The sequence below is a fragment of the Pectinophora gossypiella genome, chromosome 14, assembly GCF_024362695.1.
Source record: "Pectinophora gossypiella chromosome 14, ilPecGoss1.1, whole genome shotgun sequence".
Classification (NCBI taxonomy): Eukaryota; Metazoa; Arthropoda; class Insecta; order Lepidoptera; family Gelechiidae; genus Pectinophora; species Pectinophora gossypiella.
The window spans coordinates 15,634,662-15,658,477 of NC_065417.1; the positions used below are offsets into that span (position 1 = coordinate 15,634,662).

Below are 23,816 nucleotides of genomic sequence, written 5' to 3' on the forward strand. Positions count from 1 at the left end.
CTACTGTGGAGAGGATTTGGGTTTGTACCTACTTCTTATTTATACATAACATGGTATAACCTCACAAGTATATATCAATTGCAACTAGGTATATTCCCTTCTTATTTATGTTTCGCATAATTCCGACCAATAGGTATTTAAGTTAAGATTTCTGTAAACACCTTGATGAGTACTTACAGTTGTGAACGATTGCTTGTTTGTATTTGCAACCGTGTTTTTAGAAATTAGCACTAATTACCTCCATCAACTTTCTCTTTAAGTTAACCATTTAACCAGTAAAAACTTTCATCTATTTTTAAAGAGGATGTGTAGAACAGGCCTTAACTGTCAATATATTTTTGACAAGGACGGAAAAAGAAGAGAGAACGTGAAAAAAAACTTAAGCATACTCCAAATACTCGGAACCAGCGCGCGTTTACGAAACGGTTGATTAGAGGAAGCAATAGAAGTGTGTCAGGATCGAAACAACTGAAAACCCACAATCTATGCTTCCCGTGGGAAATAGGCGTGAATTAATGTATCTAACAAGAAGATACCTCCGTGGACCAGTGGTTGAGCATTGGGCTCACGTTTCGGAGGTCCCAAAAATCACTTTGCAGGCTGGTCACCAGATCGTCCGAAGGTAAGTATGTAGCCCGTCAGGAGCTTTTGATGGCTGAATATGAACCCTGACAGCAGGGTTGGTGAAGTCGGTCATTGATCTCACAACACACATGACAGAAGACTCAGGTCACATGAGTTGGGGACAGAGAGTACGTTTGTCCAGCATTGGCACAGATCGCGCGGGGGTTGACGCCCGATCGTCTGGAACCACGCCAACTGTTTAAAAGCTTATGAACTGGTTGGTGCGTACAAGGTGTAAGCGACAGCGAAGGTGATTTGTCACATATACACACATACACAAGACCATGCCGTCTCCTTAACTTCCTGTTGGTGTAGGCAGAGACCATGGAATTCTGGCACAACACTTTTTCTTCTTCCACTCTTACCAAAGACTTCGTGCGTTCTCGCCAATCGTGAGTTCTCTTAACGTGGCCTGTCTTTAAAACATCCTGTAGGCTCTGCACGGTAACCGCGAATTATATCGAGGCCTTTGAGGCCAATAGCCGTTTGACGTCCATTTACGTAGATAGCATTCGGTCGAAGCGCTCAATCGCGCGCGGCGCGGTTGTCATGCAGACCCGGCTGGATCTGTACACGCCTAGGACTTCGTCTTCCAACTCTACTACTCTACCGTGATGTGTCAATAAGAAAGTAAACACACTTGTAGGTATCTCTATTATAGATTTGCAACTGTCATAAACTCGTACCTGTCTTCTCTTATCATAATAAATAAACAATTTGGTGAGCCATGAAAAGCAAAACAAAAGAAGCATTTATTTGTGGTTAAGTTAGGTTATTTGACTTTTTTGTAATATTTAACTACAAAATAAAATGTGTTTTTATATTTTAAAAATTTATTTGTGTGAAAATATTATGATAGTAAGTTTTTTATTAGTTCGTTTTTAACATGATTGGGCTTTTGAAATTTTTCAAAGAGTTGTCGGTCGGTCTTTATGACCAAATGTGAGTTTACAACAACATTTATAATCCGCTATCCGCTCCTCGCTTACATCACATGGTTATATCGTTAGTGCACTAATGAAAATACCAACACACGTCTGCGCGCACGTGGCCGCACCGCGGCGCGGGCGCAATCAATACGCGGACTTTATGGCCACAACGACGCTCATATTGTTACCAACCATGCAGAGAACTACAGGATTTCCTGCAAAACGCAGTTTAATATCCAATGCCTTGGTTTAAGTTTGCTTTTGTTTGGGTTTAATGCACGTTGTTGATGTAGTTATGAAGATCAAGTGTAGTTTTTATGACGGCGAGGCGGAATGTGTTAGTGTTTTGAGTCCAGGGGATAGAGCGAAGCTAATTTCGTCCGGACATTATGCGATTTACTAACAAATATTGGTATTTATGTTTTTTTTTTAAATTCTTTTATTTACTTAAGGGCTTTTAACAAAGTTTGTTATGATGAAAATAATGTTGATTGATATGATTAGTGGTAAAGAGTTATGTAAAATATTTTTTTTCTATTCTAAAACTAGGGTGTGTATTTTTAACGTGTCAACATAACGAGAACAAACATCCTCAAAGGGGTAGGCAGAGGTGTATAGTATGGCGTAGTGTGTATCGTGTCATAAACGTATTTTGCTTCGGATTGCTTTAACTACTTACATGTTATACATATGTACAATATGCTAATAGTACAGTCATGAGCAATATAATGTACCCACTTTAGGACTCCGTCGCAATAACATATTTGACATTTAGTGAGACTTACAGTTCAATTTGACAAAAAAGTTAATGTGACATGGTACCAAAGTGTAAACATTAATGGACCCAATTTAGGACTCTGTCGCTCTAACATATTTGACATTTAGTGAGACTTACAGTTCAATTTGTCAAAAAAGTTAATGTGACATGGTACCAAAGTGTATACATATTAATGCTCGTGACCGTACAATAGCAATACTACCATACACAGACAATCGCAGAAACAAATGGAGCACCCCTGATTCGTTGTTTGGAGGGACGGGGGTCCTTTTACTGTCATTCTTACTTACAGCTACTACCTAACATAAACTGCCTATATAGCTTTTTTTTTTCGTTACGATGTCCCTAACACCCTGTATACGTCCCACTGCTGGGCACAGGCCTCCCCTTAATCAACCGGAGGGGGTATGGAGCATACTCCACCACGCTGCTCCACTGCGGGTTGGTGGAGGACAGCTACTACTTACAACAATTTTATTAAACTTATAAATACAGGACAACTAAACTATCCATATGGGTGGTCTCCAGATAAGGACACGCGGGCATTTACACACATCACGTATTATAATCACGCGCATAAATAGAAAATTATGAATAATTGAATATATAAGTGCAATTATATAGACTATGCAATATGCATCGATACAGGAAGCATGCAACGGTTTCTGATTGCACTTTATCGTTAGACGAGCTATGGGTAGGTATTAAAATTAACCTAAGCTTTACTTAAATCACCCTGGACAGTCCATACAAAAATCACATTCTTATTGTGTACAGTCATGAGCAATATAATGTACCCACTTTAGGACTCTGTCGCACTAACATATTTGATGTGACATGGTACCAAAGTGTATATGTATACATATTAATGCTCGTGACCTTACTGCCTAACGCATAAGTGCGAGCGAGACCGCGTTCCCCCTTAGCGGCTTACGGCCATTTAAGACTAAAGTTAAGACTCAGAGGAGTGAGGTAAATCTAGCTAGGAATTGGTGCGGGGCGGAAAGTTACTTTTCCATAAGATTGAAGGCATAGGTATAGGGATTTAATCATCGTCTTGCAACTAATATTTTGTTTTTACTTATATGTATCATTGTATGTATATATTTATAGTGGTATTATAGGAACATAATAAAATAAGAAAAAAAAATGTATTTTTTGTTTTTTTAATGTGTTTTTTTTTCTTTTTTGCGCGCTACACTGCAGCTGTACAAGTGTACTATATCCGCTGCCGAAGGTTGTCTGGAAGAGATCGCTCTTAGCGATAAGGCCGCCTTTGCCCATCTTAGAATAAGTTTAACTTGTAAATGTTTTGTAAAGTGTGCAATAAAGTGTTATTATTATTGTTATTATTGAAGGCAAGAAGAAGGTGAGTATAAAGTTTTATTCTTCTTCTTCTGTGTCGGTGATAGGATCAATGACAGACCTCTTTAACCCTGATGTCAGGGTTACTATGGAGTTGTCAAAGGCCTGTGCCATGACAATACTCAAGCAACGACTACATACTTAAGTAAATAGTAACCGGGACCGGTTGTTTAACGTGCCCTCCGAACAGGGCTTATATAAACTATCTATGCTATGGAATTATGTGATTACATCGGGGTAAGCAGAGCTGTCGTTAGAATGAAACTTGCAATAAAATTTCTTAAGACAAATTACCTGTGACGACGAAAGACATGTTACATTCTGCGTTACGTTTTCCACCTGTGACCGTGCGTGTGAATTCCTTGCATTAATAACAAGTAAGGACATAAAGTAATTCTAATAAACTATATGATTAAGTCGGTTGATGACATTGAACTGGATTCCAAGACCTAGATCTAAGAAACATTGAGACGTAACAGCTCCGCATATCGTCCTTATGATAAAAACCATGTAAGCTCCGTTTCTTTCAATTACTTTCAATCCGGGTAAAATTTGAGACCGCAAATGTACATAGATTGAAACTAATAGCTGGGTTTTATTACCAAAAATTACATCCGAATGTAATTTCTCAAAATGGCGTTTACGTGGTTTTTACCATGGTATAAGAAAACCAGGTATGCTCAATCCTATGAAAAAGCGCCATGGCTAGCCGTTTGATGATATACCATTAAATTGGTATCTCCAACATTCCAAGGACGTAAATTTTATTATTGAAAATTAAGTGAATTACTGAATAATGTGTTTAATTACTATTACTTGTCACATATAAATAAATAAATAAATAATCATTTATTGCGGAATCATAATCTTCCGTAGTTTGTAACATATACAAAAATCATTAAAACTGTAAGTAAATCTTTTACGTTAAGCACCATATGAGCATCGTTTGGTGACTCATGCGCTCTAGACACACGATGCACAAAAACCCAAATGAGGGACTTTCCAGGGTACGTCCCCTAAAAAATTAAAGACGGCACTGTTTAGATAAGATATATAAAATAAAAATTGTAACTTTATGTTTGGATCAGACAAGTATAGAATTATGTTGCTTGCTACCCTATATTGCTTCTCTTTGGAAGATGTGTTGCGCCTGAGTGTAATAACGAAGGACATCATTTATACCTTAAAACAAAGATAAAAAGTGCATATTATGTTTGTTACTTATCCATGAAATCATAAAGTGAAACGATTTCGAAAATCATAGGTTTAGGTCCGTGTTGGATTGGAACCTGCGATCTTACAGTGAGGGTCACGCGTTCTTCTTACTGGGCAACCACGGCTGCCTACCTAATAAGCTATATTAATGTGATTGATACTCTAATGTATAATAATATCATAATGTTATAAAACACGTTCCGCTATAAGAAAATACGCATCGAAAACTGGTTTTTCATCACATTAATCTCCGAGAATGGATTGCATCTATATTGCAAGAGATAAATAAGGCAAGTCGTCATAACAGGCTGGGCAGGGTACGAGATAGCTTTGGTTAATGTTGTTAATAAACTGTCAACTGTGGTATAACAGGTTTTGTGACCATTGTATCGATTGCTATGCCCCTAATGCATAGTTGTTGGTTGTTAACTTGTTAATTGGAGTATCAATTCTTGTCGGCATTCGAGGAATTATTCGCAGATTCTCGCCTTGTCGTTTACAGGGTGGATGTTGAGGGTAAAGGAGTGTTAATATATGAAAATTGTTAATAATAACTTTTTGATTGTCTAAGACACACATAAGGACATAATATTATGATCATTTCGACCAGAGCCATTTCTTTTTTAATTGTAATTTTGTGTAAGTTTAAAGACTGACGTTTTCTATCTATTTACTTATTTAGACAGGATAAAACAGAAACACAATATGACAGCAAGAAGAGAGACAAATGGCAGACCGTATTTGTATTGTTAATGTACACGCATCAACACGCGTCCGATAAGACTAACTAAGATGGATATGACGAACCGTATGGAGCTAGGTTAGCGCTCACAGCTGCTTGGGAGGTAAGTGTTGCTATTTATCAATATTGCCAAACCCAACAGGCGTCAGTTTGTGTATGTTTCCATGCATAAACCAATACAATTCCAGTTTCGCAGTGCCTTACTTCCTTCGAAGCGAGCCAGCGCACGGCGTATTCGACATGTTTACGAGCGCGACCGCGGCTGTAAAGTGGCGCGCGTTACGGCCGCCACTTCCTGGGAGTTAGACCACTAGTGGACTATATGTTTAACTATTTTACTAGCTATTCGTCCCGGGAATTCTAGGTTCCATGTGCACAGGTGAGCCCTTGTTCTTGGACGCACGGGGCGTTGAAAGGCGTGCGTCACTAAATATCAATCAAACGCGTGAAGCTTTACTTGAACGCTCTCATACACCCATATATATTTGAATGTTTGTGAGTAATGAGTAAAAAGACAAATGAAGGATAACAGGATTACGAAAGCAGTATACTTATAAAACGAAGGTTGGTGGTAGGGCTCCTTAGAAAAGGTTCAGTACGATCTTTTCTGAACCGGCGTGCGTGAATGAAACGACTGATGAATGTGGAGGAAGCAAGAGAAGTGTGTCAGGATCGAAACCAATGGAATTCCATAGTATCTGCTTACCCCGATAGGAAATAAGCGTGAGTTCATGTATGCATGTGAAAAGACAAATATGTATATACAATGCGTCCAGTTTCCTATCCCGAGCAATTCGTAAATGACGACTAAGGACCATATTTCACTAACAAAATATATGCAAGTAACTTCTCTACTGACTGACTTTCTTTATTTTGTCAAAATACAAATTAGCCGCTGAAGAGGTTTGCGTTGAACAATACATTTTCACAAGTAAACATGTACAGTACGTTTCACTTCGCAAACATACCGCTTTGTTTACAACCCCGATGAATGCAGATACTAAACTACGGAACTGTAGACGATACATCGTCTTTTTACTATAAGGGGGTAGGCAGAAAGAATGAGTGCTATAACGAAACGAAACTAACGACTAGGTAATTGAATGATTAGATGAAATAATATGGGTAGAAAACTTCCCATTAGTTCCCATTAAAAAGTCAAAATCATTTAGAATTTTTGTTCAACAAAGACGAGGTTATTTAAAATTTGAATTTGGAACATTAATATTTAGAATTTTTTTAGTATTTACTATTTTTATGAGAATTCTTACGATGTGTTTTTCTTACGTTTACTTGATGAGAAGTGTAAATATTATAATTAACAATATAGGTACTTATTTATGACAAACACTTATAATGCACGGGTCCACTTCGCCATCCAACTCGTGGTCATGTAAATTATATACAATACATGCAAATCAAAAACGTATACATGTGCGTGTGCGTGTTTCTACAACAAAACATGCAATCCTGAATTCATTATTTATTAAGTATACTCCCATCATTGGTTGTACACTGCAATAAAATCGTTTGTTCGTCGTAAAACAAAAGATAACCCGATCTCCTATGATTGCCTGGTACTCCAGCGAGTATAAACGCCAGTGGTATAAAGTCTGCCACGATTAGAGGAACTTTGGTGTATTTTTCATGCTGCTTATCAAGCTTCCTAATGGGGACAACTGTTAATCCTAGGGCGCCTTCAAATTAGTCGCATTACTGCAGTGCTGCATACGGTGGCCCTGCTAAATAAATCCATACAAATTGTGTCGGTGGATTTATTTTGCAGCGCGACAGTCGCGAGGATGTGCGACGTGATGGCGCCCTTAGGACTTCAATACCTGATGTAAGTTACACCTGCAAGTTGTTTCTTGGTTGCTTGTGCATTAATTTTAGGTATTAGATGTATAAAATCCGGTGTCATGCGTGGGTACGTAGTTAGTGAATGTACCTCTGACTACCCTAATTGTGAATAGTCATGAGCTTAGGTTATGTATGTAAAATCCGGCTATCAGGACTTCATAAACGTACAATCAAAAATATCCTTCCAACTATCAGTCGTGAGCAATAAAAAGTTGTGAAATCGTAAATCATCCGTAGTATGGTGTCCTGGTACTCGAGCTTTGCAATAAACGGCGCGGATTGATTCCAACATGCGAACTTGCTGACGAATAACGATTGACGAACGAGTGACGAGCGGTACTCCGGGATCGATTCATATCGTGACATGTTTCAATGAACTGATTTGCTTTGGTTCACGAAAGCTTATAGTTTGGAAGGGTTGTTTGTGTGTGTTTAAGTAATCATGTTTACAAATACAGAATGACAGTGGCTCGCTGTAAATGTGCCAAATAAATGCCTCCTTATATGATCGGGCAGTGCACATCGGGTAGTCAGGGCGACGATTTCGCCATACATTTTATATTTATTTTATACATATTATCCAGCCTGATAGATCGGGCAGATAACGGCTTGTTTTTAAATAAACAAAGCCATTAAACCAAGCAGTCGGTAGAAGATGATAAGATTAATAAAAATAAGGATAATTTGTTTAATATGAAAATAATACAGTACTTTAGGTAAATCATTTCGATATTTCGACACTGTTGCAAGTGCCATGATCACGGGATGACTGATGAGATTGGAGTCTCATATTCCCATTTAAACGCGGTAAGAACCCGTTATTATGTGCTTTAATTATGATAATAACCGCGTAAACTTAAAACAATGTATAAATCATTTCGATATAAAAAAAATAACAGATTCGCCACTCATATACAATAAAAGTACTATGTTACAATAAAATTTAAAATTACTTACGGATTTATCTGATCATATTTTCCTGTAAGTGGCACCTATAATAATAATACAGTGAAACTGATTTTATTTTTGACCGAATTTTGTTGCTTTTATTTAACAAGCGCAATTTCTGGTAACACTTATTTATATACGGTATCTCCGTTTTACGCAGATTTTATTTGCAATCCGTTTTGTGTCGACGTCCAATGGTCAGTTTTTGCGCGGCAAACGGCGAAAAAATGCAGAACGTATAATAAAAGTGGCCGTCATAAAAAGCAAAAAAGTTTTTTACGAACGTTGGACGCGATGCGACGCTCTCAAGAAATCAGATGCGACAATTGTATTGTCACTTTGTGGGTCAGATTTCACCGTTATTGTCAGATTTAGGTACCATAACTTTCACTGGAAAAATCTAAAATCAATAAAAAATTCAATGTATTAATGCATGCATGTTTTTATACATTATAGGTATATAGAATTCAGATGTGTACTCAGGTATAAATTTAGAATACCGCCCCATTCACAATTAGCGCCCCCTTCTCTCAGTGTAGGGACGGTGTTGACAATGCGCCCAAACATGAGGTGAATCAAAATCATATATTGCCGTCGCATTCAAGCAGTTTAAAAGCAGAACAGGCATACAGTATTTACGTAGAACATTCCATTAAAAAACTTTTCACAAGGGGCTTGATAACTCTTTCTGAATTAACAATTGTATCTGTGCGTGCGTACGTGCTTTCAATACATAAGGTTCATTCTTCGTTAGATGTTCCTGTTAACAGTTAGTAGTCACTGGAGAAGGCAGGCATTGTTAACGTTATCTGCACTAGTGACTCACCCCGACTATTCTCGGCCGCTAATTGCGTTTGCTCAGTAGTTACGTGATTAATATCTTGTACGCTAATGTTTTCTCATAGCTACCTATAATAATATTATGATAAATACACGATCTATTATTATGATTTTATGCTTCGATGGTACATAAAGGTCTATTGTTACTGCGCATAAAGAGTTTGACCTGTCTGTAGTATATAATTAGAAATAGATAAATCGTAGTTTCAGTGGGAAATTCGATTTATAAGTCGAGGCAAGCTTTCGCAATTTCTCCTAATGATGGCAATTTCTAAGTAAACTTGTACTCTCTAGATATAATATCCGTTATTACGTCCAATTATCCTAATCAGGTGGTTCTTTGATAGTTGATTTGTAGTTGTAGTGAAATATGGGGAAAAATGATTGAGGAGGTCGCGACCGGCGGACCGCGGCGCGGCGCCGCGCGTTTGATGATGGGGACTAATGGGAAGTATGCCATGTGCTCGGCTAGTTGCTGATCCAATTGAACATGTAAAGGAAACAAGAATCACAACACGTGTTGCGCTTACTTCGGATTTGGTTTAGATTAGAGATCACATCATCACAGAGATGGTAACGCGGGGTCGATGTGCGCTCTGCTTATTTCCGTGCTGTGATTGGGGTCTAAAATGGGTCAAAATTAATTAAAAACAAAACAAACATAGCATCACGCCCGTATCTCCGAAGGGGCAGGCAGAATTGTACAATTATACACCCACTCCTCCTCGCCAACTATGTCCGGTCACGAGTACTAATATGTATACACTTTGCAACCATGTCACATTAACTTTTTTGACAAATTAAACCGTAATCCTCATTAAATGTCAAATATGATACTGCGACAGGGTTCTAAAGTGGGTACATGATATTGCTCATGACTGTTCCATGTAATAGGGCGCGAACCTATTGCCACTAACCGGGTAAAACTATGATCCAAACATGAATTCAAACTCATAAAACCGAATTTAGTGGTTTAAAGCCTGAGCGGGGATTCGACTCGTGACACTACGATGTAAGTCACGCGTTCTCGGGGCTATCATATAAGATCACGCCTATTTCCCATTAGGGCAGGCAGAGACCACGGAATTCTACTTACTACGCTCCTGACAGACCACTTTCGCTATCACGGATTAAAATAATTAATTAAAACACAATTTCCCTGACTTATTACTCGAAAACTTCCAACTATGAAGAATATTCCGATAGACTAAACTTTAGCCGCGTAACCGGTCGCAAGAGAGTAAACTTCACCGCAGTATAAATTAGTCAGCGAAAACAGAGTTTGGGAACTTAGTTATATAATTTATCGTGGCAATCAAGCATAGTTGGGAGTGATCGGGAGCGTTGGCAAAATAGCCATTAATTACATGGTGCTTCTATACCCTCGGGCTGGTACAGCCGGCTCGTAATCACGCAATTGGGTCAACGTTTTCTTGCTCCCGCCAATTTTCCGCTTGACAAATCAAACTTATGCTTGTGATGGTGTGAATGTCGAGCGTGAGCGGCTTGGTGAGTCATACTTTGTGTACGGTCACGAGCATTAATATGTATACACTTTGGTACCATGTCACATTAACTTTTTTGACTAATTGAACTGTAAGTCTCACTAAATGTCAAAAATGTTAGTGCGACAGAGTCCTAAAGTGGGTACATTATATTGCTCATGACTGCACACGACCTTTGTGTATTTACTTTTGAATATGCTTCCACGAACGTTGTTTTATGTTATATATGTCTTGAAATGAAACTTCCGAAAAAAGTATCTAATCGCCTTATTACAAAAAAAACCAGGTTTAAAACTTAGTCTGCGTCACGAAACAAGTCTCGTCGCGGCGCTATTAGTGTCTTGTCAAGTACATAGTTCCATTCTTCTTCTATCGTGTGGGTTTTGAGGTGGAGTACCAACCTCATCAACCCTGGTGTCAGGGTTACTATTGAGCCGCCAAAGGCCCCTGACATGGCTCATGTAACGACTACTTTCTTACATCTGTAAGTAGTAACCGGGACCAACGGCTTAACGTGCCTTCCGAAGCACGGATCATTTTACTTTTTGGACAATCAGGTGATCAGCCTGTAATGTCCAAACCAAACTAGGGATCACAAAGTGATTTTTGTGATATGTCCCTACCGGGATTCGAACCCGGGACCTCCGGATCGTGGGCCCAATGCTCAACCACTAGACCACGGAGGCCGTTGTTCCATTAAAATCCGTGGACTGCTTTCGGGCCCGAAGGATTGGGTAGTGTAGAGGCCTGTAGAGTGCAGAATACAGATTGTACAGTCGGACACATTGTACAGGAAGCGTGGTCAGATAACAAGTTAGCTAGAGCTTGAGATACTATTGGATTTGCAGTATTTGCTTTCTCGGGCAAAGTCTGACGTCCGCTGTTTGCGGAGATAACTACTGCTGATTGTTTAACAAGGCATCTTGCGAACTTGCCTTATTTATAATCCGTTGTGTTCCGTTGTCTTTGATTACTTGTGGCTCTGCCCACCCCATTAGGGATTACGGGCGTGAGTTTATGTATGTATGTGTATGTGTTCCCCGATGAGATTTTTACATTGTTTCCGTGATTTCGTCGTGAAAGTTTGGAATACAATAGAGAATAAAGTGAATATCCCGTTCTCAATATTGAGTAGAGCTGTAAATTCAGTAGTATAGCAACAAAGCCAGTTGGGTACATGAAAGTGTACATTTAACGTACAAGCAAATCCGTGCGTCCATTTTGAATATCCCAGACTTCTATTGGCCTGGCGGCTGGAGATTTACGGATATCCGGCCCGAGACGGCGCGTGGATTACAACATGTACTATCCGAAGCTTGGAACAACATTCGGCTGTTTAAAATGTTCCCTTTGCCTGCCGTGAAAGGAATTCCTTGTTTGAAGTAGCTATGTACGCGGTTATGGCTTTCTTAATGCGTGTTCAGTCTAAGTCGGACAGATCATGAAATCATATGGCGCGTATAAAGTAATATTCTAGGTGTATTAACCGTGCGAGGAGTTTCAGTACAGGTATAGTCAACGCAAAAACTTATTTAGTCTAACAATTTGTTTTAAGAAAAAGTCAGGGTCGTTGTGAGCGAAATTTACAATCGTCGAAAATGTCATTGCCGAAGTTTTTGCAGTGTTCCCTTCTTTTGTTTTTAATTGAGCTTTTGTAACGCTGTCGGCGAGACAACGGCGACAATAACTAACTAGCTAACGGTTCTGAAAGCAAAGACAACACAATGAGACGCAGACAGGAATAAGGCTGGCTGTTTGCAAATTATATTATAGATCGAGTCCTTCTCGGAACACGATACAATCACGATTGGGCTGTGATTTATGTCGACTGCTCTTGTTTGTTGTATTGCGCTAGTGACGTTGTTATAGGACGGATTAAGAAACGGTGCTTGCACTACAAACATAAAATAACCTCACGACATTATCCCAATTGGGGTAACCAGAGGGACATCGCAAGATTAACTCACAGAGCTTTCTGTTAGATTGTGATAGGCGGTGAGCCGTATCGCCGTCTATAATAGTCGAGCTAACTGTGTCAGTACTACAAAAGGGGCGCTAAACTAAATTCCCTAAGTAATTCTCCGGCTGTAAAGCCCACTCCATGTAATAAAATGTCTAATTTAAAATCAACATCATTCTCATGTTTATACAGTCACGGTAGGCTAATAATTATAATGTACAATAAAATATCTTTATTGGTAGCGTCCGGCGGTTTCCAGTTTCAAAACCGGACCGAATGAGACACGTTATAACATCTGTTATAATCAATGCTTTGATTTGTGATCATCACAAGCGTAGTGGCAAATTAATTAGATTCGTCGTAAAATGCAAATGAGCATTAAAATGAGGACCATTGATGGAGGTCGGAATTAGTAACTTTAGCGGCTAAAAGGGATCTAATTTAAACTCAACTTGCACAATTAGCATACCGAATGGAATTAGAACCTCACAACTAATTCAGGTTCTCTTTGATCAGAGTGACATTTAAATATCGGGTGCGACTCCTGCGAACGTTAGAAATGTCACTCGCTTTTGTTTCAAAGGGGCTTTTTTGGTATCGACCCCTCGCAGGTAAGCGGGAGCATGATTTATTGCCGGCTTGTTTGTTCAAATAATCGATCCAAGATGGCCCGGGGCGCCAAACTCAGCCCTGGATGCCAACACTGACGAGCTATTTTCGATTACCGGTGTAGAACGCATCTCGAGTTAATAGCGCGCACGCTGCAGCGTCGGCGCGCAGAAATATTTGGACAATACAAGTGCTTGCAAAATCTCACAGAGAATTTATAACACCACTAAGTTGAGTCAACGGTTATGGATTCTGTATACAATAAAACACGCTTGCGCTAAAGCTAGCTGGCCCGTTGTCTAATGCTTATTTATGTTATTGTACAACACCGAAACGATCATAAAAGTAGTGCGACCTTGAATAGACATCCGAGAGATAACATACTGGCTACCATATTTCTAGGAGCTACGAGTATGTTGAGAGATTAATGGGAACACAGATTTATTGCAAATATCAGCAATATATTGCGGGATAAGAAATTTACAATTTTAAACAAGCGTTATGATAGGTTTATCTGTATAATATAGTCTAGTTGCGCGATAAAGTGAAGTGCGGTTGGTTGGGGTTACGATCAGTGGTGTTTTAGTGGAAAAATATGTCGCAAACTTGTAATAGAATATCGTTACAAGGTACACGGTGTGTAACCAGATTGCAGATAAGGGCGATAACAAGAACATATCAAGTCGATGTACACCTCGTATCGGTGTAACATGCCTTTAGACATAGTTACCTAAGTTTAAGTACACTCGCGCGCAAAAGTAAGGGAGTTTCGCGCCCTTACTTATCCATTTTATTTTACTTAGGACTGCTTTTGAACCGCGCTTTGTTATTAAACAGTGCCTCTCTTAAAAGCTACATTGAGTACATTTAGAAATGCAATGTATTGTGATTTTGTGAAATGAGGGGTACTATTATCATCAAGAACCATTTAAAAACACGAACAATTAGCTTGCAATAGTTTAGTGTACGGTCACGAGCATTAATATGTACACACTTTGGTACCATGTCACATTAACTTTTTTTGACAAATTGAACTTAAGTCTCACTAAATGTCAAATAATAATATGTTAGTGCGACAGAGTCCTAAAGTGGGTACATTATATTGCTCATGACTGTACTTAAATCGTTTTTTTTTGTCTTGCTTTATGCACAGGATTCGTTTTAAGACTTTGAATTCACGTTTCGATCATCGATAAATCGATATTATGTGGTTTCTAATATTTGTGCTGCTAGCCAGGAGTGGGTGTATTGTATGTATAATTATACTATACAACTCTGTCTACCCGTTTGGGGATATAGTCGTGATGCTATGTTACATTTGTGCAACCGTCAATTTTCCTTGCCGAGTTTATTCGCAGGACCATTCCGCTCCTCTGTACGGAATACATTTCAGTAGTTTATCTATATACACATGTAACGACACATACGCAGTCGATACCGGTGATCGATCACGGCGGTATGTAATTACTGGACGTTATCGATACCATGATTTATTGATATTGCTCCGTAGCGATACGCTGATAACCGGTGACACACTCGCACCACTGTTAGGTTGGACAATTTTGAGATAATTTTATGGCTTTTACTCATTGATGTACAAATACCGCAGATTGAACATGACATAACATAAAACATAAAAAGCCTATAAAAGCCAGCCATAGCAGCAGGCATAGCTAGCCTGTGTCATAGTATGTAAATAAAGAATATTGAATATATATATATATATATATACGTCCCACAGGCCTCAAAGCGTCCTCAGGCGTTCAAAAAATGGGACGAAAAGTTAGTGCAGAAATAGCGAGACGTGCTCTAACTGTCCATAGTGTGTGATTAGCCTGCCAATTAAAGATGCAAAAATAATGTGTAAAGCAAAAAAAAATAAAACAATTACCAGTGTTAGACAGAAAAGAATCGATCGACCTAATATCGACTGATACATCACTATGTTAATGAACGTCACAACACTAGCTTAACTTTGACAGATCTAATTCTTACCGCGCATTGAGACTATTGTAAAATGTTTTAGGTTTATGCGGTTATTATCATAATTAAATCACATAATAACGGGTTCTTACTGCGTTTAAATTAATACATACATACATACATAAACTCACGCCTATTTCCCACCGGGGTAAGCAGAGACTATAAAATTCCATTTCCATTTAAATTAATAATAAAATTAATTAGTTAATACATAGTTAGTTAGTTAGTTGCCAAAGACACTAAATTATATAATTATTTAATTGATTAATTAATTGTATTTTTTTACTAACATAGATATATAAGACTTTTGTTACTAACAATTGCTATGGGAAAACACCCGAAATATTTTTTTTTTTTTTAAATCAGGGATATGAGACTCCCGATATTTCGACACTGTTGCAAGTGCCATGATCACGGGATGACAGTGTTATTATGTGTTTTAATTGTTGTAAAATGTTATCTTATTGGAGTGTAATCACTTATTGTCTACTGGTCGTTCGTTAGCATCAAGTTTTCGGCGTATTATGTATGACGCGCTTCATCAACGGTAGTTATAAATCAATTATTAGATAGATAATTTATTTGCATGAACACAGTACAATGGTCTTAATAGGTAATAATATGTCAGGCGTGCAAATATTTATTTACTTACAATAAAAATACAATAATCTCATAACAATTGGCATGCATTTAAAACATTCTAAAATTTATAAAATTTATTTTATTTGCTATTACGACAACCAAGTATAACGCACAGACAGAAAATATACCTACTGCAGATAGTGAAACGTTGTTAAGACCGTTGGATAATTATATTAAGCCACCGAAGGCATTAGAGATTGTTATTCCAAATAAATGGAACGAGATTATGTATGTCGTCAGTGAGTTTTCGCATTAAACCCGGCGAGACTTATTAATCCAGATGTGTAATCCGTCTTATGTCGTCGCGATATAACGTTTATCAACCCTGCCAGGTCTGCATGACAACCGCGCCGCGACTATATTGAGCGCTTCGACCAATAAACGATACAAATGCTATCTACTTAGATGGACGTCAAACGGCTATTGGTCGAAGGCCTCGATATAACTCGCGCCGCGCGCGGCGCGGCTACCGTGCAGAGCCTACTGGTGAGGATATATTGTTCTTATTGGATTGAATATTATATCTATCTAGCTAAGTGCTAAAGACACGAACGCTAACGGCTTCCGTGGTCCAGTGGTTGAGCGTTGTGCTCAGGAGGCCCGGGCTCGAATCCCGGTGGGGACATATCAGAAAAATCACTTTGTGATTCCTAGTTTGGTCAGGACATTACAGGTTTATCACCTGATTGTCCGAAAGTAAGGCGATCCGTGCTTCGGAAGGCACGTTAAGCCATTGGTCCCGATTACTACTTACTGATGTAAGTAGCACAAGCCCAAGTGATATCAGTTATCTATGAATCAAACATGAATTCGAATTTAGTGGTTGGCTCGGGCGGATGTAAGTCATGCGTTCTGCGACCAGCAGGGCTAACATGCTCAACGACAACAGGGCTTTCAAGGGACTGAAAAAGTCCGTTTCAAAATAGACATCCGTGCGATACAGCGTGGTATTAGAGGCATTAACACGGTGCATGAAAGGAGCCTCCCCGAGCGGCGCATTGAAGTTTTCTCGCGCCCGACGCACCCTGGTAACAGTCTGCGGACGGTTTAGGCGGTAACGCAGACTGGCCGATCCTTTCACCACGATGGCGATCCAATGTGATCGGTCCTCATTAGGACCAGAGGCATTAACGTTGAAATAAGGTTACAAATACATTTTAGATCAGCAAACATTTCCATAAAGTTGTGCACCTCTAATTGGCTGGTGGAAGTTGTACAGTAGAATTAATAATAAAGTAGCTACGAGTTTGTTCAACTAGGACACTCGCGATGTATGAACAAGTTAAATATTTTACAAACACTCATTATGAGAGCGCACGTGTTGTGGTTTAGCCACTTGTCTTGTTGTAACAAGACCTGTATCATGTTGTTATAGCTGTGTGATACCAGATGAATGACTGTTGATTCATTTAGCCACTGTAGGCATTAAACCACTCTGTTTAGCATCAATTGGTATTAATTTTTATGAGGCAAATCTTTGTGGGATTTGGTCACGCCTACAGATAAATATAGGATCTTTTTACCGATTGCCTCATTGTCTATCACGAAGAATGAGTGACTTTCGTGGTAGTATCACGGGCTCGATTTCATGTTTGAATATCACGTGGCGAGGCCTAGGTGTAATACAATACACCTTCGTCTACCCCTTCGGGGATACAAGCGTGATGCTTTGAGAAGTTCTTGATGTTTTTTTAATGATTTATGAAGTAATTGCGGGTAAATTGAATCGTAAATTTTGGTCATGTTCAGAGCAGACAAAGTACTCGAGTTTATGAAGGAACTTGAACAACATTCTCTCATATAACTTGGGGCACGCAGTATACTACGAGCACGTTAACCTCTATCTAGAACTTCGTCTACATAGTACAGTGCAAATAGTTTCGACACATTGTATGTGTATGCTTTGAAAATGTTATATTGAAACTTCAAGCTAGACGAGACAACACGAATACCATTCAAGTCGGATTAAAATCATGGCAGCCGCTTAGTTGGTGGTCAGCCAACTGCCTAGCAAAGTTTGTCTTGTTGTCTGTTACAACACTGTTTTCTTAACCCACAACGCACTGTCAATATGGTTTGTGGGAGTTAAATAACTCGAATGTGGGTTTAGAGGTGTCTTTGTGTAATTTCCTGCTTTTATAATCTGGATTAACGTGGTTTCATTCCAACATTAATTTCAGTGCACAGATGCTAAATATTAGAAAACGTATAATAGTGAAAACGCACCTAATTAAAGCACATAATAACGGGTTCTTACCGCGTTTAAATGGGGATATGAGACTCCCGATATTTCGACACTGTTGCAAGTGCCATGATCACGGTAAGAACCCGTTATTATGTGCTTTAATTATGATAATAACAGCGTAAACTTAAAACAATGTGAAAACGCACCTATTCTAAAATATATAGATTGAATTTCGAACACGATTAAAAGCTAAAGATAAATAAGTAATGAAAATGACTTAACCCGCGCTGTGACGAGTTGTAATTTAATAAGCTTGGTTTTTGACATACCAAAGGTGAAGTTGGGACAAGAAGGGCCGGTGAGACGATGGGTGGGCGTGTGTATTTATAATTTGATAAACGAGGGACGGTAGCGCAGCGGGCGAGCATGACTCCGATCGTTAATATTGTTAATAGTTGCCCGTGCCGTGCGTCGGGGACCGGCGGGTTATCTACATAGATATCTGATACTTGGGGATGAAACTATTCCAGGCTTTTGGTAAGTTGCGTTATTATACCAAGGCTAAGAAACCTGAAAACGTAAACATATAATTAACGAGCTTTTAGCAAAAAACCTGTCAGCTCAAACAAAGCCCGACCGTTACGCAATTAAGCTGCAAAGATATGAACACGGTGTAATCCAACAATAATTTATGCGCGTACAAATTTGTAAATAGCCGCTGTGCGCGGAAACAAACACGCATTGTCCGGGAGAGTTGCGTGTGATCGCGCGCACACCGCGCCGCGGCCGTCGACCCATACCGAGCTTTATATCCGCTCAAATAAGCACTAATTATATTTAATGCGTTTTACCTGTAATTAGAAGGTGTTAGAGAATGTGAAACAGTGTTTAACGGTTCCCACTAAACAGTGTTTCGACAGTGTTTTTTCTGTGTTTACAGAGTTACGTATACGATTAGACTGCTTTATGAGATGTTTTCACCATCGCGCCTACGCACATCGCGAATACAAACACACGGATGAGCAATGTAATGATTATTGTAAACATACTCAGATTTTCTAACGCCTCCCTCCGGGCTTACACGCATTATGTACTGTGCATTAAGGACGATTGGGAAACATATTGGGAGTTCCGCAAGAACGTTCGCGTTCCGGGAATGTACCACTTGAGAAGGCATTTTCCGTACATTATTATACCTACCTACGATATATTGCTTACATGCAATTCTGTTGTTAAACAAAGCGTAAAATAATAATAATAAACAAAGAATCTTTGCATTTGAAGATAGATAGACAGATAGATTAAATACTATATTGAGCACAATGGACACAAGATACAGAAAGGCACAACTGGCGGCCGTATTGCTCATACAGTATTTTTTTGCAGGCAACCTTACAAAACCACAACAAACACTTGAAGACTTGTACATTATAGCAACTCGTACTTAATTGCAAACAATCCGATGAATATAAATTCCACCTATTCCGTGAAAATATCATTGGATCGTCAAATAAAATGGGAACTCATCGTTCGCCTACTTTAGGGACGCCATTAAGTTTTAATAGGTCCTGCGAGCTGTAAAACACACATTCCGTCGTCGCCAATAACAATAAAGAAACGGCACATGCTGGGCGCTCCTCGCCTTGAATAGATTCGCGGTGGAAACGTTCGACAGTGGACGGAGATATGGGCGCAACGACCCACCCAGGTGCAACGCGGAAGTCAACGCGCAAATATCTACCGCAACTACTTACAATTTCTACTTCTAAATAATGTGTAATAATACTATTTTATTATACACTAGTGGCCGCCCGCAACATTGTCCGCGTGGATTTCGGTTTCCGCGGTAAGAATTCCCATTTTTTTAAATTTATTTAGTTTATTTATTTACACAGACCAAAATATTATCATTACAGGTATATCTCCCAATACAATAATATTTAAATGTCAATAAAAAAAAATGTTACAGCCTCTGTGTTATTCTGATGCATAAGCTACATAATTGTAAAATTTCATTAAAATCCAATCAATCTAGTTCTTGCGTGAAAGAGTAACAACCATCCAAACATCTATACTCACAAACTTTCAAATTTATAGTATTAGTAAAATTATTGCATTTGTCGTACCTAGGTAAGGTAACTATGTATCTTGCAGACAGTCAATTTGATTGTTTCCGAAGGACAAACAGCGCTCTTGATGAGCTTATGTTTATAGCTGTATATCTAACCACTGTATGTAGGTACCTACCTAAGTAAAGCTTAGCATTTTTTTTAAATTATTTATGGTGTTTTAATTGCATAGTTGTATGTAATTTTAATGGTTATTTATTTGGGATTTTTCCCTTTTTAATCACATTCCCATACAACACATTCTCGTTATAATAATGTAATAATTAATTAGATTTAGGTACCTATCAACATTAAAATTCGGCGAAACTTTGTTTCCCCGCTTAATTAGATTTCTTATCAACGGGGAATTTCTTATTTTGTTTAATTTATAATTTTATTTTAAAAATAATGCTCTTTTGAATATAAATAGGTAGTTTTTGGAGTACTTATTTTTAAATAGTTTAAATGACAACAAAGTACGTTTTTTCCGGAAGTGGGAGTACTAGTAGGTACCTACAGTCCTGTAGTCTAAGTACAGTCAGGCTCGTAAATAAAGGCATGAGTCAGGGCGGTGGCAGCGTTCGAGCTATTTTCGACTTGCAAATGAGAAAGTAGGTACATCGCAAGAATCTATAGACGTCTATAGGAGTCCTATAGGAGAGATAGGCTGCCTGTAGACTGTGGCTAGATGTCTATCAGACAGGTAAGAGTGCATTGCACTGTCGTATTGTCGTGCTTTTGTCGTGTGTGGGGAGGAAACTACTAGGTAGGTACTTTAATGTTAATATGATAAAAGGTCCTGCGTAATATTCGCACTATTTTCCAGCTAAGGATTATAATCGTTTATTGTGAAGAGTCGTTGTATATTTAATGAGAGTAGACGGTAATGTTGTAGGGACTAGGTACCTACTTAGTCATCTAAATAATAAAGTATACCTACTCGTCGGTAGGTCTAGGTAGGAACCTACCTATATCGTCGCCTAAAGGTGAAAGACAATAATTTAAAAAAAATTGCCGACGATATGATAGGTACCTAAATAGGCAGGTTTCGAATTTTTGATAGGTACGATTTTCTATTCTACCATAAACAAAATTTTATTTCAAGGCTCTATTAGGTACCTACATGTTACATTACACAATTTCTCGGGAAAGATAAAGAAGAGGAGACAGGGTGGCCCGATTTCGCCATACTGAAATGTGAAATCTGGTAGTTTAATCTAGCCTTAAGGCTTGTTCATCGCATTTCTGTCTACCCCAATGAAAGTTACGGAGTTCTAACCACTAACTTGTACAAGTTAGTGGTTAGAACTAGAAGAAAACTTGTAATCACTTTTGGTCCTAAAGTCGTTTATAGATTTACCTATTAGCCTATCCAGATGACCACAACATGCTACAAGATATCTAGGAGGTATTTTTGTATTACTATACCTACCTACATTTATTGGAGAACGGAAATGTGTACCTACATAAAACGCACAAACACAAATTAAATAAAACTAGTCGACAGAAACACTTGGACAAATATCTACCTATTTGTTTATTCCTAAACCTACCGTGTATTTATTTTATAACTCACAACGGTAAGTTAAGGAAACATTAGTTTGAAGCCAAATAAAGATTATTATGATTAATATTTTTATAAGATTTATTGTTTGTATAATAAGTCAAAATTATAGGTACACGAATAGTTACGATTTCAGAACGCAAACTGATGGAATCTGTCGGGAATTGGACAGGTTATCGGCTATTCTAAGCTCGTATGGCCGAGGTTATTTTGATGCAAACCGGCTCGCAGTGTGCACCGAGATAATGCGACCAATTCCACCGCCGTATCTCATCACCAGCCACTTATCACCTCAAAACAAATCCTGCCGTTATCACAGACACCTGATACCGCGCGTAAATACGACATTGAATCAATACTCGATAACTTACCATCAGCCACCGTCACCAACACAATCACTGTAACACCACCGTCGAACTATTATCTCGACGTCTTGAAACACCTAATTGAATCCATGTTATCATTTAAAAGTATCGATCAGTCACACGCCGGGAAACGGTACTCGGCGACGCGTTATATTTTTATACTTGAGATATTTTCGATACTCGCTCCTTCTAGATGGTCACACACTAGTTCACTGTTTGGTTGTAGTTGGGCGATATTTGGTTTCGGTGAAAAACTGTTGTCACAGATCAGCTGAGCGAATGTTTGAAACAATTATACCGGCGTTTACGCGGAACGGAACGCACTTGAAACGTGTCTCGTTACCGCGGCGCGCGGAGAGGGACTGATCGAGTGAATGAACGGGGGAGCGTGCAGCGGCGCGGCGGGCGAGGAAGGGGCGGAACGTCACGCGAGGCGCCACACTCGCCGCTAGATGGCTGTACGCGTATTTCTCAAGCAATTTTATTTACGAGCTTTCAAGCTTCCGTTCAACTGAAGAAGCTTTCGACGAAAATATTCGTACGGCCGAGTGTTCGCCTCTTTATAAATTAGGAAAACGTTTCTCTATATTATTATGGTAAAACGTTTGCGTTCCCGCATTCATTTTCATTTCAATGTCCGGGCCCAGAATCAATTTACGCGAATCAGCGTTCGAATTTTAAATTTCCGTATATTTACGCGATCACGGCACGGAAATTAGTGTGTACATTACATTTTCGCGGAAAATTTGCTCAATTTCGTATAGATTGGAGAGGCGAGTAAAATGTGAGAATTCGATTTAATTCTCGGATTGGGGCTGTAATCGGGACGTAAATCGATTAAAGTTTGTGGAGGTTCGCGCTATCTGAGGGGCGATCAGTGGACGAAACTCATTTGGAGCTTTGGTAGCGAAAATAAAATAAAGGCGCAATGGAAAACGGACGGGTAGGTAACGATAATGCGTTTCGAATGTAACGGTAGTCGGCAGTACGGGCGCCTGTGAGTGATAAAATCGTTCTTTTCATTCCTTCATTTACTTTGAAGCGGGGAAAGTTTAAATAGTTTGTAATTTACATTCAGGTTGAAAGGAATTAAGGTGCAACTTTTCTTGAGAGTTTCCTTTGCCTGTGTAATTATCTTTCGTTCTTAGGTTTTCGTGGCACCAATTACTTGATGGCTTTTAGTTTTTAATTAATGGTTTGGTTACTTATTAAGTCGACAAAATTCATAAAATAGTTCAGTTTTTTATATAAGTAATACGACGGAAAATTCCACTTGATATCAGCTCAGAATCATGGCCTGAATCATCCCTCAAAATTTTGGTTACGATGTCACTAACACCCTGTATACGTACTTGGTTCTTACGCTATAGCAACACATTGCTATGAACAGGCAGTCTCGTGTAAAAGGGACAGACTGAAAAACAAACCATAAGATTCTTTCTTCTTCTTTCGTGTGGATTGTAAGATCGACAATGGACCTTGTGGTCATAGGTGTAACTTTAGACTAAAAAGAGATGACATTTAATATTTTTTAGTAGAGTGGATCGTAGTTTAATAGCCTCTTCAAAACCTGTACTACTTCATACAAAAAACT

At 38.8% G+C, this 23,816-nt stretch overlaps 1 protein-coding gene across 1 annotated transcript in view; it reads right to left on the reverse strand.

The window, feature by feature from the left end:
• The window catches only part of LOC126372753 (frizzled-2), a 41,399-nt gene extending 18,824 nt beyond the window's left edge, over positions 1 to 22,575 (reverse strand). The window contains exon 1 of the mRNA XM_050018623.1: positions 22,229 to 22,575. The gene's annotated coding sequence lies outside the window, so the exon portion shown is untranslated. The remainder of the gene's footprint in view (positions 1 to 22,228) is intronic.
• Between the last annotated feature and the right edge of the window lie 1,241 nt (positions 22,576 to 23,816).